This window comes from Pholcus phalangioides, unplaced genomic scaffold (genome assembly GCF_987345545.1).
Source record: "Pholcus phalangioides strain wild (caught in Gottingen) unplaced genomic scaffold, Ppha-v1.0 ptg000011l_1, whole genome shotgun sequence".
NCBI lineage: Eukaryota > Metazoa > Arthropoda > Arachnida > Araneae > Pholcidae > Pholcus > Pholcus phalangioides.
Genome location: NW_028301604.1, coordinates 39,009,822 through 39,029,397, shown reverse-complemented (window position 1 = coordinate 39,029,397; position 19,576 = coordinate 39,009,822). Strand labels below are relative to the sequence as shown.

At 34.8% G+C, this 19,576-nt stretch overlaps 1 protein-coding gene and 1 long non-coding RNA gene across 2 annotated transcripts in view; one reads left to right on the top strand and one right to left on the bottom strand.

The window, feature by feature from the left end:
* sev (receptor protein-tyrosine kinase sevenless) overlaps positions 1-19,576 on the bottom strand; it is a 1,896,734-nt gene that overhangs the window by 1,785,081 nt on the left and 92,077 nt on the right. The gene's annotated exons all lie outside the window — the stretch shown is intronic.
* On the top strand, positions 465-18,939 carry LOC149080418 (uncharacterized). Its single transcript, XR_016193506.1, has 3 exons — positions 465-560; positions 1,005-1,245; positions 18,648-18,939. It is a non-coding gene; the product is annotated as an uncharacterized LOC149080418 (long non-coding RNA).

The window sequence follows — 19,576 nt, the reverse complement described above, 5'->3', positions numbered from 1 at the left end:
TGGAGATCACATTCCAATACAAAAAACTTGGTGTTGCCATTTGATATTTTCGAAATTTTCTCACTGTAACCGTAACTGTTAGAGTGACACTGTTGTTTTCCATATCATTCTTGAGCGCATACCTCAAAATACCTTATGCCAAAATTTCATTCAGTTTCTGTGAATGGTATGATAGTTAGGGGCCCATATGTCGGGATAGTTTTTTTATAATCACCCTGTATATAGCCAAATTAAGTACAGTGGAGCCTCAATATGAGATATGATTTTCATTGTTATCAGTCATAATCTCCCAAACATTAGTCCAGGAAAATAATTAAAAGGATCTCCCCCCCCCCCCACCCCGTCAATGTTAGATAGGGATTACTCACCACAACTTTATTTTCAAGTTCATTTTTTTTTTTTTTTTTTTATAAATGTACAAAATGTTTCAAAGCTCATTCATTCTACTCTTAATCTTCACTTCGAGACAATGCCACAATTTGGGAAGGGTTAAAGTTTATGCTGTTTTTTTGTGTGGTGGTGATGGAGGAAAGGTGCTTATATCACTTGTTAGATTACAGGTAAATATATGCTGTTTAATGGGTATTTAATGTATTCACGTTGTTAGTGTTCAATTGAAATTCAAATGCTTTATTCTGAAACAGCTTCAGACAATTTCTTATCACTTTTACTCCAAATAATCATTTGAAAATAACTATTAAAACTTGTATACGTGTCCATTGTTCAGAGGTAAATTACTGAAATTTTTATTCCAAAGAACTGGCGCAGAGATATTTTTTGCATTTAAAAGAGACGTCTCTTAAAAGGAGGTTTGGCTGTATTTCAGTTGATAAAGAGCTGTACAATAGGAAGCAATTAGAAATATATGTCATAGAATTTACTATATAGTCTACTGTATATTTATTCGTACATGTTAAGCGATATGAACTTTTTCTTGTTTGACATTGTTTTTTTTTTCAACTTGATTTAAAACAGTCATTTTTTTATTCATTTTTTCAAATCAGGTACATTTTAAAGAAAGCCTATTTGAGCTCAAAAGGCAAGATGGCTGGAAGAAGTTGAACAAACTGCTGTGCCCCATAGTTCCAGGTTCCCAATCCTCCAAAACCTCTCTCCTCAACAGAAAAAGAATATAGGCCTTCCAAAATTTCTGTGCAGACAAAGACATGACCACTGACAGCCCAGAGACCATCTTGGGATGATTTACGCTCTTTCCCAAAGGAAAAAGTCCTGAGCAATAATTTGGTATGTAATGTGTTCGAATAACCTTATTTTCTCTGTTCTCTTTATTATAAAGCCAGAAAATGAACAATTAACTGCTTCGTTTAGTGCGGTTCATATCCTCAAGGGGACACAGGATTTCATGCAAGGCATATGCAGTGATTACTCTCCAAATTAATTTAGAATTAGTTTAATGATAATGTTTTAAAATGCATCATATGTTTAGCTTGTATCATTATCTTGCGTGGAAAATGCTTTTAAGTTTTTCATACACACTATGAGTTTTAAAGCAAAAAACTTGAACGTTAAATTTTGCCTCCGCAAAAACATAGGTGTTTTGCACACATGATTGCAGGAGTAATTTTTACTTAGACCAATGGCTTGTGCTTCCTTCTAAAGGATATGAATGGGGAATTTCAATGAACTAGGAGTTCTAAGAAAAATTATGAAGGAAAGTACTTTTTTTATTTTTTATTTCAAATTTTCAAATTTTATACTTTATTAAAATTTTTTAATTTCTCATGAATCTCAAAGATTCTAGTTCCTTCTATAGCCCTAAGTTAGTTTAGTAAGTGCAGAAAATTTCATAATGATTGGTCTAACCATTTTTTTGTTATCGTGTGTGCAATGGCAAAAATTGACATTTCGCAAAAAATGCATTCAAAGATTGTGAAGTATGAATTTTGCAATTTTTTCTTCTTCAAAACCATAGATACATGAAAACAACCCAATGCTCAAAAATATTATCAGTTTTTAATATTGTCAGCATGTTTTCTTTCTTTAATTTGCCATTTAATACTTAGAGAAGAATGTAATTTCAAATGCTCAACACACAGCAAGTTAAAAAAAGGCGCAGATGTGAGAAATAATGAAGCAAAAATTCACTTAATTTATTTTGCAGCCTGTATTTTACATTTGATATGTTCTGTGAGTAAAATTTGAGGGGAATTATAAACTGATATAAGAAAGCTGAGAAGAAAAAAAAAGTTAGCTGGCATTATAATCGTTGATTTGTTAATTTTTGACTTTGTGGTTAAAAAAAAAGCATGCTCAATGTTATTGGGTTTTTCTTAATAGTGACATTTTGGTATATCATGGTAAGTGTAATACAAAAAACATGAATACAATTATTTCAGAAAATAAACATTAAGGTGTCCACTGTGTGTAAAAGATTTAGAAATCGGGAAAGTTTTCGACAACTGTCAACAACAAATCTCATTATGCAGACGTACAAGTACATAACACATTATTATGATGGCAAGAAAAACGTGAAAATCAGGTTTCTCTCATTTACTGGTGGGCACTTATTTCTGATGTCCATTACCACAACATCAGAACTCGTGAATTTTCCCATTTAATCACATATAACAATACTACATGTAAATATGTATTCCCCCGTTTCATGAAAGTGGTTTTATATTCATTGTCCAGATTGTAATCACACTAATGATGTTCACTGGAAATATGAACTGTTGCATGCACGCAAATTCAATCTTTCTTGTATGCTCAATATATTCCCATTGTTGATATGTTTTCCTTTACCATCGCATAAACTGGGTTACGTTAAAAGAAAACTCTATTCATGTCATTTATTTCTATTGTGATTAATTGAAGGATAATTTTATTGAACAAGAAACAAATAATTATTTAGGAAATATAATTGAAACAATAAGCTGGTAATGTAACTGAAAAGTACACTATGGACTTTATGGTACACATATACGAAATGGAAGTATAAATAAAAAAGATGTAGGTCAGGGGGTCTGGCGGCAGATCCGCACGGTGCATTTCCGCATAGGGGAGATTTTGTACACATTTCCGCACAATCAAGCCCCTTCCCAAGTATCTTCTTTTTTTTTCTTTACCCCTACTTTCTTTTATTGCTTTCCTGAAGTAGACAGGAGTTGTATAGGGGCTGTATCCACATTACATTAGTGTAATTTACTTCAACGATTTTTTTTTATCACTCGAGAGAATGTCGATTTTTTTTTGGAATATTTCACTCCAAACTATTTTTTACCCATAAATGTTACGGGAAGTTGCTAAAGTTGTGATTATGCATAATCACTGATAGCCTCGGTAAATTGAATGAATTTTAATGTGTTTATCATTTTACCGGCGGTTATTCATAATTCCTAATTGAAGTCTGTATATTTGATAAATGTAAAAAAAATTATCACTTCTCTTGTTTTCATTTAACCTGTTTATTAACTAAAATTACTAAATTAAAATAAGTGTCGACAGATTTTCTTCACACACATAATTGCGTACAAATAAAACCAGCATTCCCGATCGAATGCATAATTTTTGGTAAATTCAATTAATTTGTTGACGATTTATTGTATTTACCAATACGACCTTACGAACTGGAGAACATACATAATCACCGATAAATGTGACGAAGTCTTGGTATATGAACAGAATCTATTAAACTAACCAAAATGGTTAAGCATAATGGATCAGAATTTGCATTTATAAAAAGGTCTCTTCGCGTTCTCCTAGAGTCATTCTTCCGCTTTTCTGAGTCTTATTTCGTCGTGCACTGGAGTATGCCGTAAGGTTTTGGACACTATACCTACAGAGAGACATAGACTTGGTTGATGGCGTGCAGAGAAGTGCTGTGCGTGCCCTTGTTGGCACACAAGGCTTGAGCTATGAAAAAAAAACTTAATTTCTTGAATGTGTTTACGTTGGAGAAACGCAGTTGGTGGGAGTATGTAATCAAAGTGTTTATATAAAATTTTCATTGGGATGGATAGGATGGATTTTGAGTTATTAATACACCATCAATCAACTGCTTCGACAAAGGGACGCAATATCGTTTATTAAGAAAATATTCCAGATTGTGTGGTGACACAGGGAGTTTTTCTCTAGTAGGGCTGTCAATGAAATAGCTTACCTCCGGGGTTGTGAATTCTAACACAAAGGAAATACGATAGACGGTAGCGAGTCAAAATCGGACGGGACATATGCGGATAACATGGAAATAAGGTCAAAATCGGACAAATTTTGCCGCGCCCTCGATGTTGGCGCTGTATCTCCCATTTATCTCTCCAACCTGTTAAATGGCGACAAAATGGATACAACAAGAAGCCGGGTCAAAATCGGACAAATTTTGCCGAGCCGGCGATGTTGGCGGTTTATCCCTAATTTTTCTACCAAGCTGCTAAGTGGCGATTTTCTCTTTGATGGACATTATAAAGACATGCAGAGAAACTTTTGATGAAATTTGAACAATGAAAGACGTGAGTCGTCTACCAGTCGCCAGAACAAGTAAAAAAAACCCCGTCCTCTTTAACCCTTAACACACTGAGCTTTTTTATCAACGTTGTTTACTAAGCTGGGGTCCTTCAAGGACCCCAATTTTTTTTCTTTTATTAATCAATTTTTTTGCGGTATATTACTTAAATTAGGTTTTTTAGATTTCTGAAAGTATATTTCAGTGATACAAGCACTTTTAGAATTAAATATGTTATTTATTTCGACAGTACGTTGTAGACAGTAAAAATTTAATATAAAACTAGTTGTATATCGTAAAGAATCATGTAGTGCTGCAGCCCTTAGCACAGGTCACAGTTGTGCAGGTCTTTCTGTGAATTTCGCATACGAAACACTTGCATTTACTGCAGACAATATTTACTTTCCTGTCTATGTTTCTGGGGCAATAAGCACATCTTCCTCTCTTCCGGATCTGATGCTGCTGTGATGTTGATGATGCGCATTTAGCTGTGGTGTTGCCCGTAACATTTACTCCCACAGCTTCAATGGCTCTGACAACAGGAAGATGGAGACCATTTGGATTGTTTGCTCTCCGATGAATGTTTGGCAGTGTAAGTTCCTCACCAATTTCCAATAGAAATCGATATCTGCGATTTTTCAAGCCTCTGTTCCAGTCTATGTTTTTCGACATCCAAATGATGAAAGCATTTAGGGCTCCAATATCAAGAATGCTCATGAAAAGTCTCAGAGGCCATCTTGAGGTACGTCTGGCACACGTATATTCTCTTATCAACTTGTCTGCATTGTCTACCCCGCCTTTGGTACGGTTATATTCAAGTATCATGTTGGGCTTCTTATGACTTTCATTGGATACTGAATCATCAATAAATTGAGTGGAAAGGACACGAACTGTTTTGTTTTTCTTTGGGACGTAGCTGATCACTGCTACTCCTTCTGAGAAGATAAATATTGATGAAAGAAGGTCTCTATATTTTGCAGTTTCCATCATTACAGGAATATCTGGCTTTTTTACTCTCAGTGTTCCTGTCATAGTAACGTTTTTCTGCAGCAAAAATTCTGCAGTTTGCACAGACGTGAAAAAATTGTCAGTAGTCACACCTCTTCCAGATCCAAAGAATGGTTTCGTCAAGTCACGTACTACGCGGTGTGCTAAGTTTTTTTCTGGCAGGTTTCCTGGAAGCTTTCCAGTGTAGACTTGCATATTGTATAAATATGACGTCTTCACGTCCGCAGCTGCCCAGACTTTGATCCCATATTTTGCTGGTTTAGATTTCATGTACTGCCTAATTGGACATCTGCCACGAAATGCAACTAGTTGTTCATCTATTGTAATATCTTCAAATGGTTCGAAAAGCTTCTTGCAGTTTTCTACAAATGAATCCCAAACATCACGAATAGCTGCAAGTTTATCATTTGCCTTTCGTTGGTCACGTGTCGATTTATCGTCAAACCTGATAAACTGAAGGATGTGCACAAATCTGTCCCGTGGCATAGCAGCAGTAAAAACTGCACGACGAATTTTTTCATCTGTTGTCCACATTTCAGAAATGCTTTCTTTTCGGCACCGAAGAGCACCAGCAATCAGTAACACACCAAAAAACGCTCTTATTTCCACAGGATCTACATCTAACCAAATTCTCATTCTGTTCAGAGAAGCATTCACGTTGAAGTTATGAACAACACGTGACGCTTCAGCATTAGTGAAGGTGCATATAGTATCTACAATTTGGTCATCAAGGAACATGTTGAACACTTCGGACATGTTAGTTGCAAAATTAGTTGCTCTCGTTGGACCAAGACACCTTCTGACAATGTTATGTTTGCGACGACGAGTCACGGGAGGGACTGAACTTGTCCACTTTCTTCCTGATTTTGCAACTAATTCATCTCCATTAGAATCAGCATCAGAATTGTCGCTAGCAATGTCACTTTCTTCAGAATTCACTTCAACGTTGTCTTCAGATTCTGACTCATCTTCTTGTGGAATGAATTCTTCATCAGAGTCGCTCAAAATGTCTTCCGGGCCACTGAGGTCACACTCTTCTAGCAAGTGAACAATATCATCATCGGAAAGTTGTCGGCGAGACATTTTTCAAAATTTCCAATCAGGAAGGGTCATTGAAAGGGTCGCTAAAATGTTCATTTTCTATGATTTAAACAAGAATTAAATCTTTTCACATTTGTAACGTAGAATACTAAGCGGGGTCTTCCAGGGACCCCAAGCGCATTTTTAATTTTTAATTATTTTTTTTGTAGAATATTCTATAAATCCAATAAATATTTTTTATCATAAGGTGGTGCGGGACACATACAAAAATTAAGAAAACAATTGTTCTTATAGTTAAAGCAGGATCGCTAGAAATGCCACTCTGGGGTCCTTCGAAGACCCCGCTTAGTGTGTTAAGGGTTAAACCACTGACAAGTGATGGATTGCTACACGTAAAAAAAAAAAAAAACGCCGACATAACCAACACTATAATAATAAATATATAGCTTCAGTAGAACTATTATTATTATTATCGGGCTCGGCGCGGAGGTGATCATAAGTCCTTATCCCGAGGGATTTCTATTCTAGGAAGGGTCTCTACAACTAATGTCGCCTGAGTATTATCAGCACAGTACGTGGACTACGGCATTGTCAAACGAAACGGAGTTGATTGTTTCATAAGAGGGAAAATTAGTAAAATCATACATAAATTAATGAGCACTTATACGATCATATACATAAACGATATCGATTGATCGTACATGCAAGATATATCGTGGGAAAAGAAAAATAACTACATCAACTGAACTAAATTTAATCAATAAAAATCACGGCAATTCACAGATGCCTCACGTGGATAGAAATATGATAATATAGAAAACATGTGAACTAGTTCGACAGAAACATTAAAAAAAGATTTTATTCTAATGAAGTGATCTAAAACTATGCCACACACACACTTATTCCGATTACAGTCAATCCCGTTTTTAACGTTCCCGCTTAGTACGACTTATTTCTGTGGTCTCAACTCTAAGTACAGTGGATCCCGCTTATAACATTTTTCAAAAAACCTGTCACAAAAACATTGTAGGCGGGGAAATGCTTTAAATGGAAAATCTTAGAGCGAATTAGTGAGTTGGAAACACCAGAATAAGTCGTACTAAGCGGGAAAACTATATAAGCAGGATCGACTGTAATTCTCATTAAGATTTCCCATTTAAAGCGGTTCTCGCTTACAACGTTTTCCATGACAGTTTTTTGGAAAACGTTATAAGCGGGATCCACTGTATTATATAATATTTATGCATTTGCATATAATAGGTGGTCTATTAAAAAATCTTTGAGTTGAGCATAATGAATCGAAATGATAGATATCAATTAGATACATGCGATCTTCATGCTTAATTGATTCAGAATTGAAATTCTATTACTGTCTTATTAAGGATAGGACGAATAGTGATTTGAGCGAATAACCGAATACTCGGACGCCGAATATGTATTTTCTTAAAATTCAACACAATCATAAATAAAATTGGTGTTTTTAGTTGAAAATAAAATTATTTGTAAATTCAAACGATTGACATTGAATTTTAGTTATACTATACGTCCCACGTTTAAATAAACTTACCCGTTTTGTGGTCCAGGATTTTTTATTGTTCTTGATTATGCTTGATAACTTGATCCACATTGCAGCTCTTATTGATGAACAATAATTAGTTACACTTGTCCGAAAATGGGTAAAGAGCACGAATAACTACATTTACTAAGAAATTTATTTCAAATGCTCCAGAGGGGTATGGACCGGAGGAGGAGGCCGGACACCCTTTGCTTATATTCAACCGTTCGAGAAAAATTACTGGGGCCACTGGTGGAAAATCTGGGGTGAGTGGCACCGAGACTACCTCAAATTACCAAGGACTAAGATCAGGAGTTTCGGAAGTGTTTCGAACCAGTAGGTACTCATCTTTGTTTTAAACAAATAAATTTGCTTTCTGATCGATTCTGCAGGTGTTGGATGCATGCCAAAAATTACCATGGGTGCTCAGAACCCACAGCACTGACTCGGATTACCGAAAAACGATAGAAAACGACTCTCGAGAGGGGGGGGGCTACATTGATTTAAAGGTAAATATAATAAAAAATGTTAAGAAAATACTACGTTTATCCTGGGTCACAAAGCTGGAGCCCCATCCGCGTTCTACTTGTGTAGCGGCATTTGAAACATGAACAGTTAACGGCTATAAGGAACTTACTTCCATTTGATGACATACTGTATAATAATTACATTAAAACAACAATTTTTTAGTTTCTCTTCTTTGGACCTGCCTATTCAGACACAATCTCCCCTGCTTTGTTATTAATTCAATAACTTAATTCGTTACAGATTAGGACTGCGAAGACCCATGAAATCTTTATAAGAGAGACTGACATTGTTTGCAGATATATGAATACCATATTTTTTGTTTGATAGCACAGTAAATTAACTATAAAGATGCTTGTGAAAAATTTTAGCTAATCAGTATAGGTACACCGAAGACCCCAGTTCAGAAGAAGACTCCTTCTGTCCCAGTCTAGTTCAAACGGGAACTGTAAGTACATTGTGTGTGCAGTGAATTCCATTCAGAAGTGTACGTAAGATTTTCTCATGAGTGCGGGGGGGGGGGGTAAACTTTTTCTTCGTCGAAGGAGAATGATAGTTAACCTACAAAATAGGGTGGATAGATCTGTTGGTTTTACATGGCAGTCTCGGTTTTTTTCCAATTCGGATCCCGCCTATAGCGTTTTTGAAAAAAAGTCATAAAGAACTTTGAATAAACTAAAAACGCGCGAATTCCCTCAGAGAGAGACAGCCAGACTGGGGCAGACACAGGGAATGTCCAATTTCGTTAGAAGTGTTAAAATATCCTTTATAACACTGCTCAAAACAAAAATCGGTTTACCAAAGAAACTTCAACGGTTTTAGGGTAAAGGTTTTAGTGGGCTGCTGATTCCAAAACTGGTGTTGGTTTTGACGAAATGACTAGTTTTGAGATAGTATATATTCTCAACATTCCAATGCAGTCTGTAATCACTATTTTTTGCGGCAAATTTTTACTTTTGTGTTTTTTTATTTATTTTCCTAACTTATTCTCAATATTATTGCATTCATATCATTAAGGAAGCGTAATTTTCATATTTACGGAATAAATGCGATAAAAGTGAAATTAGCCGATGTAGATGAATAAATACGAAAATTTTGATTTTTATAACTTTTCCTCAAAATTTCGAAGATTTACAATTTTAAGCGAAAATAGGTCGTGATTTTGCTGAGCAAAATGCTTTTGAATTCTAACTCGTGAATTAAGAGTTCAGTTGTCTTCCGTTTATGAGTTCTGTCTATTTACAGAAGGACCAAACTATATATCCATTCGCGCACGTTTTGCGCATCAAGTTAATTTTCTCATGAACGCAAAAGTCAGAGCCATTTTTTTCGAAAAGACAGAAAAAGGTTTGACAGCAGCAGAAGAGTTTAAATACATTTATTTTTTACACGATATTCGACGCAACAAATTAACCTCTGCTGCATATACAGTAGTTTTATGCTGGGCCTATCTGACGCCGTGACAACACTTACATCAACTTTGCACCCAAATTTTGTACTTTGGAAAAAAGCTTTTCCAAGATAATATTTTTTGCAACGTTATGGCATGGTATGAAGTCATTGATAAATAGAATCATGCTACTTTCAGTAGTCATCTAAAAGCCTTCTGTTGATGGCCATGCACATGAAATTCTACTACCTACTTTGCAAAGGCAGTTATTCAAAGTCTTCGTAATAGTTCTTCGTCGCTAATAGCAAGAATGCTGATACAGTCAACCTTCGGTTTACGAACGTCTCGGTTTGCGTAAAATTCGGATTACCAACAACAAAAATGGATTCGGTTTACGAACACGCAAGCAGGAAAATATTTGACTAAATTCGAAATGATAATGGAGAAATTGTAGTGTCTACGGCCGCATTTCGATTTTTTCTAATACATTCTTCCGAATTCGACTCCTTTTATCCAGCTCATAGATCAGCATGTCATTTCAAATTTTGGGACGGTTTTCATCAAAGAAATTTTTGAAGCACGTTTTGCAATAACCTCTGACACATATATAATTACTACTATCTGATTTCTAGAAACATCATTTTAATGTCCCACATTGCTCATAGAACTTATTGATGAAGTTTGGCAGCAAGTGACTTATAAAATGAATTCGGTTTGGAACGCAAGGTAGCCAGATTGCTTTGCAGGCAGAAATTTCGAGAGCTTTGACACTGAGATTAATAGATGAAATTAATCAGACTAGACATGGGTACAGCTTTGCCCATGTATAGCATATATGCCCGTTTTCTCGTAAAGTCTGGATTTTCTCTGGAAAAAAGTGTTTTTAGTGTCAGTATGATTATTTCAATAGGTTTCGAGTTATTCACTTGAGCGTGAAAAAGTAAAAATTGACACTGTAGGAATCTTCGGGGGTCTTAGAAACGAATGAATCTATTTTTACATTAATTCCTATGAGGAAATGTGTTTCGGTTTGCCAACCTACCTCAGGAACGAATTAACTTCGTAAACTGAGAGTCGACTGTATTATGTACCTACAACGCCGTTACTACTCACAGAGGGAAGTACTATTGAAGGAGATATGGAGAGAGACTACTGAAATATTAGCTTTTAATTAAGTACTTTATTACTTCGCTTCAAAATGGAACCTGAAGGAAAAATGTATCGTTAGTTTTGTTCATTTTTGCGAATAAATGCAAAATCTCCAATTTAGAAAATTTTATTTTTGCGAAATTTCGAAATTTTATGCGCAAAATTTACGTATATCACATCATCAGACATTCGTTATTTGTCATGATCTTGAGCTGATGAACCTCTTACTGGGACAACAAAGAAAATATTTTTAGAGAGCCAGCGGTTCATAAACAAAATACATCTCCCAACAACACTTCATATAAAACTCGGCTTAGTGAAGCAATTTGATAAAGTTACTCAATAAATAAAGTGGCGAGTGCTTCCAATTAATTTGTAAAACGTTTCCTGGACTGAACAATGAAAAGCTGTGAGCAGGGATTTTTGATGGTTCTCAAATTCATAAATTTCTTAAAGATTCGAAATTCTCAGCATTTTTGACGGATATTAATCAATATCCGTCCAATCCGGTCGATCTTCAGTTTGATCATGTTTCGTATCGGTTGTTGAGAATTTTTTGACAAAGCAGAGAACGATGAAGAATTTCAGTAAAATACGATTAATTTGCAATTTGAATTTAAAAATTTTCAAACGTTTGAAAAATAGACTGTTAATATGAGCACAAAGGCGCATTTTCTTCTTAGTTACTTGGTCCAATTTCACAGACAATCTGAGTCATTTTAATGACGAGAGAGGCGGTTTCATCAAGATATGAAAGTAATGGAACAGAAGTATCAAGGCAAGCTCGAGCTTCGCGTATGATGGCTGATTACTCTACCGAAGCCTCCTATGAAAGACATTTAAAACCCATAACAGAAAATCATGCAAGTACTTCTCCTTGAATTAATTTAATATCATTTTGTGTTCATTTTAGTGGACAAAATGCAACATTATAGAGCATATCATTACTGCATTGATCTATTCTGATATCCTAAATATATTCCCTTATTCTCATTCCATATATTATACGATATATAAATGTATACACGATATGTATAATGTATATTATACATACATATATTGTTTTACTTTTATTCTGAACATAAATGTACCACAAGTTTCGTGTGACGTGCATTGCCTGCATATTGAAATCTGATAATTGAGTGGAGTGTTTTTAAAGATGTGCATTTATTGATTTACAAATACGCATTATTTTATTATCAAGGACGGGCTGAAGCATTTTGTGGCCCTCGAAAACGGAGTTTCCTAATCCCTGAGTAACCATGAACACCCTGGAGCACGTCAGGTTTACATAGGCAGAATGAACATCAAACTACTATTTCATGGTAATAGAAAAAAATTATTCGACAATAAATTTAAACGATATTGCCCGCTGTTTCCAGGCATTTAAAGGTTGGAGAGCTGTCGGGGAAATTGAACCGATTACCTACCCAGGATCTCAACTTCATACTCTTTCAGCCGGGCAAGTATGCATTATGTATGCCTTGTGTAATTTATTAAATTTTAAAAGAAGAATTTAGCAACCCATCGTCCGGAGCACTAGATCCACCTCCATCCTTTACTTGACTTGAAGGAAGGGGTTCTGTGAAAACCCTAGGCAAGAGGAATAGGGTTCGATGTCTGAATTTTAAAGATTTTAGACAAAATTTTAAGCTACAGCGAAACCTCGATACAACGACTCTGCAGACCAAGAAAAAATGTCGCTGTAGATTATGTAGGGATTATATATCGTTATGTCGAGAGGTAACAATTTAACATTAGAGTATAGGCATTTTCAAACAAGGCTTGAAAAAATATCGTTATAGAGTAATTTATCGTTATATTGAGTATCGTTGTAGCGAGGTTTAAATGCATTCGCTTTGTTGAAAACGAAGTTTTTAAATTAAAATGCAATCAAAGTATTTTCTTTCATCACGTTTTTGCGGCCCCTAACATTTAACGCCCCGGTTGCGGCCAACCTTCACACTTGCCCAAGTCCGGCCCTTAGTATCATCAGTATTGACTTATCTTCCGATTTATGTATTGATTTTCATGACTAAATTGATTACTTTTCATAATTAAATTGATTACTTTTCATAATTAAATTGATTACTTTTCATAATTAAATTGATTACTTTTCATAATTAAATTGATTACTTTTCATAATTAAATTGATTACTTTTCATAATTAAATTGATTACTTTTCATAATTAAATTGATTACTTTTCATAATTAAATTGATTACTTTTCATAATTAAATTGATTTATTCCATTGATTCAAGCTTTCTAGTGATGTAAACTGCTCGCAGATTTAAATGCGATTTGTGTGCTGCTTATGTAGTACTACTGAAATTTAGTTTTCACTTTATGTTAAAAATTAGAGCGTTTGAAAAAAAATAATGCCAGATTCACACACAGAATCAGCACTCAAAATTACCCTGAAATCACCAAAAATTATTTTTCAATAAAATTAGTGTCTAGCAGTGTACGTGTCAAAGCACTCGAAATTTCTGCCTGAGAAGCAATCTGGCTATAATACGTCCCAAACGGCATTTATGGTTCTGTAAGTCTAGAGCCACCCTTAGAGGTGTGAGGCAGGTGCGGTTGCACCGGGCCCGCACTCACGGTAACTTATTGGAGGCTTCCATCAATTCTTAAATTATTTCTTGCATTAATTCCGAATTTTCATCAATTCTAGAATTTTTTTCTTCCGTTCATTCTAAAAAAAATCAATTCTATTATTTTTGTAATTAATTCTGAATTTTCATTGGTGTTGGATCCATTTTTAGTTATTTTTAATTCCTCAATTCTGAAATTTTCATCAGTTTCTGGAATATTGTTTCCTCTCATTACTTTGAAACTACCTTTAAGTACTGAATTATCATTAATTTTTTTTATTTACATTTTATTGCGTATTTAAAATTTTTTGTTAGGATATTTCTCAGCATTCCTACATATTCTGAAATAATAGCTGATGATCCCCCCCCCCCCACAAAATATATAAAATCGGGGCTAAGGGTGTCCTAAACATTTTTGATGCCTCGAAATTTTTGAGATGGCCCCGTGTCTGATAACGGCGTCGCTGTGTAAGTCACTTTTTGCAAAGCTTCATGAATAAAAATTAAGGGGAATGTAGTGTATTAAATTATGTTTGCAGAAGTCAGCGATTGTTAATTCTGAGGCAGAGATTATTGCAAAACACCTTCTTAAAAGTCCTTTGATTTAAACCTTCTCTCAAAGTTTTAAAATTACTTTTTTATCCATGGGCTGGATAAGAGTCGTATTTGGAGGTACGGACGGCAATGTTAGAAAACGACGTTTCTCAGAAGAAAACAAGGCGAGACAATTGACTCTAATCATCCTCCCAGCTCTCAGTCAATTCATTATTCTTCATAGTACAATCTCCCATGGGGTCGGCAGCCGACATATATTGATTCTTCTTCAAACTTTCCAGGAACTTATTCTCCCCCCCCCCCCCCCGTTCAACACATTTAGAAAATGTAGCTCGAAAAATCGCCAGAATCATTCGCCAATAAGTGTTAAATTATCGGTTTACATAAAATGTCCGATTTTGACCCGATCGCGACCAGAGAACGTACCTTAAAAATCGCCAGAATTACTCGCCAGTAACGTTTGATTATTGGTAAACATAAAATGTCCGCATATGTCCCGATTTCCGACATGTCCGCATATGTCTCGTCCGCTTTTAACCCCTAATCCGATAGACATAGTGGGATAGATCGAGAAGCTATTCATACTTAAATAAGACAACCATAATCTTTTTATGTGGGCAGTGTATTATATACAGTATTATTAATTTTTTTTTGGTGACATATGCTTTTATATTGGGTATTTTAGTTATATTTGACATCCATATTTTTTATGGGCATAATGTTTTCAGCCATCTCTTCGGGCAATTTGCCTGTCGTGGCCTTTGTATGTTTATATAATTACCGAATTTTTCACTTTTACCGTAACCTGTGTATGAATATTAGATATAATACGTTGTATACGTGTGTGTTAATCATTATGCTTTCTTTGATCCAGCCCACACGATGCCTCAGTCGTTGGCAGGAGAGAGAGAGATAGGCCACATGAAAAACAAATCTTCCTAAAATAGCTTGTCGTCTAACTGGACACCAGTCACGTTGAATACACATTTTAGGACATCAGGATAAACTCATAAAATAAATCAATAATTTACCGATTTGAAATCTGAAAGAATCATCATTGTTTACAAAATATTTGAACGCTTTTCTTTCTGCAAATGAAGTTTTGTCCCTCCGCCCATTTCCTCCGGAAAAAATCGTTCGGAGGTGTACGTCCTAAAATTTATCACACTTATTGATTTAGCGTGTAAAATTAATTTGAATCCTCAACATAAATATTATAATTGAAAATAGTGTGAAATGCAAAATTTTTACTTTCTTGTCTGAAAAAACCTTGTTTTAAAATTTTTCAAAAGCACATTTACATGATGCAGGAAAAAAAAGCGGAGCTCCAAGTGAGAAATAATTATTAAATAATAACCGCGCGCACGCGCGTGAATTTGCCTGCAAAATATTTTTTTTACGTAGAAAATATAGTTTATTAAGAAAGAAAGAAAAAAAACACAATATATATAAATATTGTGTTTTTTTATTATGGAAATAAAAATAATTTTTATTTTTATAATTATTTTACAATTAAGGAAAAAAATTTATATATACAATAAATTTCATTTATTAATTCAAAAATAATTCTGTGCTATAATGAAAAAGCATGAACATTTCGGTTGAAAAAGAGAAACATGGTTAATAAAATCTAATTAGCTATGAAGTATTGTGATCATTTTTTCTTTGAATATTTTTTTTATTTCCCGGTTATACATGTTAAAACACATACTAAACTTCTGTTGCAAAAGTTTACTCCAATTTTGCAATGTAAGCTAGAGACTCCAAACATTTTTTGATATCTTTCGTGCTTGCATAATTAAGCAGAATGTGTGAAATACGTCTGTCCAGTTTAGCGTACCTTGCGCATCTTTTTTGCCCTCTAAATCCACCTCTGCTCGACTCATGTAGAAGTCACTGTATTTAGATTCCTCTTTCATACCCAGGATCAGTATTCTGATATTTGGATTTGGTTTAGCCATAATGGAATTGAATCTCTTATGCCATCCTTCTAAGGCGTTGTTTGTTCTGTGTTTTCTTTTATTACAATTCCAAATATTGTTTTCAACACCAAATTTTCGAACCACTCTTTTACAAAGTAATCATAAAATTCTTGCAATTTCGGGTTTGTAGGAGAGTTTTCCTGGATGGATAGGCACCCGTTATCTACATCTTCCAATGGTAGATGTGCTAATGCTGCACACATACGCACATGTAATCTTACTTCATCATTGCTCTTGTAATAATTTACGAGCCCTAAGGACTGTACGTGCCGCCATAGACATTGGTTGAAATGGAAATTGCATCCGAAAATTTTGGTTAGTGGGAAGAGTCTTTCTAGAGCCTTTATTGATGCAATTTCAAAATCTACAGTCACTGACTGAGGATTCCATCTGGCTTCTTTTAAAACAGTAAACAGTTTTGCATAAGAATCCTCCGGTTTTTTTTTTCAAGCAAAGCAAAAACTATAGGAACTATTGTGACTTCTTCATCATTCCTACTTATGTCTGCATGAATCGTATACAACTGATAAAACTGCTTACTACAACTTTTAAAAGTCCCATCTGCGAAAAAGTTCTTGAAGCTTTGAAGACCATTTCGGCCTTTGTCACTAGCAAATACTATAAATCTACAACAAACGTGATGGTGACAAGCGTGCGACACTGTCTGTACAGCAGCCATCTACAATCTTTTGCACGCGAGCGTCATGGTGCTCAAGAGTTCTCGATCCTTTGTGACGCGGCAACGTCTTCGACTATCGAACCTTTCAAGTTTCGTTAATGGATGTATTTCGAACTTTTGCAGATATTTCCTGTATATTGTGGATTGAAATACAGTACTCTTGCTAATCCGACACATATCGAACCGGAGTGTGCCGGATTACCGAAATCACCCGAATACCGAAAGTTAATTGAAAAAATCCATTTAAATAACATAAAATTCTTTGCAAAGACATGCAGTGACATGATTTCCTCATCTGTGCACGAAGAAACCACTCGTAAAAACGCCGGATTACTGGACCGGCTGGACTAGCACACCGCCGGAGTCTATTGTAAAAATTTTGCAAACAAATCAAAACCCCTAAAATATCAGTGAAATTTTCAGTTTTAGAGGTACAAATAGAACTCATCTCGATTTGAAGAGAAATGTGTCCATGTGTCAAATTTGAAAACATGCTATGGATATTGCGGTAAGCCAATAAAGAACGGAAAAGGGGGGGATTATATAGTGAACAAGGGGAGGGGGCGATTATTCACCTACACCCTTTTGCCTATTGAAGAATTTATTGAAGAATCAATTTCATGTAGTACATTGCGTAGGAAAAAAAAAGGTAAGATATTTTACTGCGCCTACTGTGCAAGCCTCAGAAGGAAACGTTGTGATTTGGAGTTTTTTCTGTTGTTCTGATCTACGGTAAAAAATAAAGTGAATATATATTTTAACATATACAATAATGATGTATCCACCTATTAAAGATTGTTTTCTTTTATTTATATATTTAAATTATGAGAAATTAGTTGAAAAAGCGCGAGTCAAAGATTATTTCAGTGGCACAATTTCATGAGGATACAACCCCTCTTATAACTTCAGGCCATTTATGGTAGTGAAGAAAAGAGGAAGAGACAGGAATAAAAAAAGAAAAAGAGAGACAAGAAGGACCTTTGTTTTCGCAAGTGCGGGAATGGGCTGTGCGGAATCGTCCCCAAATTCCCCATGTGTGGAAATGCACCGTGCGGAACTGTCGATACACCGGTCAGGGATTGACAAATCGAAAAAAATTTTAGGCGCCAACCCAGTTCTCAGGAGCCAAAGATGATGTTAAGCTCAAGAAAAGTCCTAAATATTTTTTTTTACTTTTTTCGGTACTTTCTATCATTTTTCTATGTTAAAAGACAACTGTTAAAAATCAGAAAATAGACTCCAATTTAGTTATCACAAAGAAAATTTTAAGTACCAATATAGATTTTATAGGCATCATATAGACTTAGCATTGGAGATTTGTTGAACCCTGTGTAAGTAAGTTTTTCTTCAACTAAATGAAAAGACTCCCAGGCAGGTATTGCGAATTTAGAAGGGGTATAAAAAGACTATATTGCAAAATTTACTCTCTGGTTACGAGTTGACACCATGTTTAAAGTTTTTTAGATGCTCTTGCGTTACATATGATTGAAACACCCATGATCATTGTAGATTCCTACCAGGAATCATTCTGCATTCCTTCACCAAATAATTAGTGCTGAAGAAATTCTGTAGTAACTTACGCTTATGGAAGCTCAACACAGTGTCATGTATATCTTGTGTTGCACATAATTCAAACCCCCATGAACACACTGGATTCTTACCAGAAATAATTGCTTGATCTGAATAATTTTAATTTTTTTTTTCCAGGTGAATTGCTGTTGGGTCACACAGTTTGGAGCAAAGCACTACATATCATTCATATTCGTGTCAGTAACTGCCTGCAAGAAAATTCCAAATTTCCTGATCTGTTATTAAAGATTTTTCTGTAATTCAAAATTTACTGGCTAAATCCTCTAAAGTAGGGTGGTATTTCATTATATGGTGTAAAAACGGGTGTAGTGTTACAAATATGATATTTGTGAAGTCTTGCTTTCATAAGTGATGTACATTAATTATGTGTGTGCATATTTTTTTATTCAATACATTTATTCACTCATTGAGCTCATAAATTGAAATTATTGAACCTGTGTCTGCTATTTAGCATTTAAAGAAAATTCAAATGAAATGATCAAACATTCTAAAATTATTGATTTTTGTAATAAATTATATATACAATATTCAGAGTCAGTAGTGTTCATTTATGAAATCCCTTTCTTCTGGGTGTTTACATGAAGGAAATAACTTTAGAAACATTAATCTTAATTGTCATTTCTATAAATAAATGTTTTTTTTATGCCGAACCTAAAATTAAGGGGATCTGGGGAATGAACTTCACCCCCCCCCTTTTTTCACCTTAAATATTTATGTATGCTAAAACAGGAAAAAAAATTAAGTTCAAAAGTAAGTATGAATATATTATTGCTATAAATTATTAGTGTGTAATTGAAGTTTACATCGTAATCGCGCACGAACTGTAACGAATTCCACTCGTGGCTAAACTAGTAATTTTATGAAATTATTAGTAACCATATATTCTATTTCCCACAGAAAATTCGATCGCTGAAATTTATAATTTTTTCCTCAAATTTAATTTCTCATATGCATTTGTCCCCACATTTTCAGCGCGGGGAATTCTGTTAGGTTGCCATGTCAAGTCTCCGACGCGATCCTTTTTTTTTAAGTCTGCTTGGCGGCCA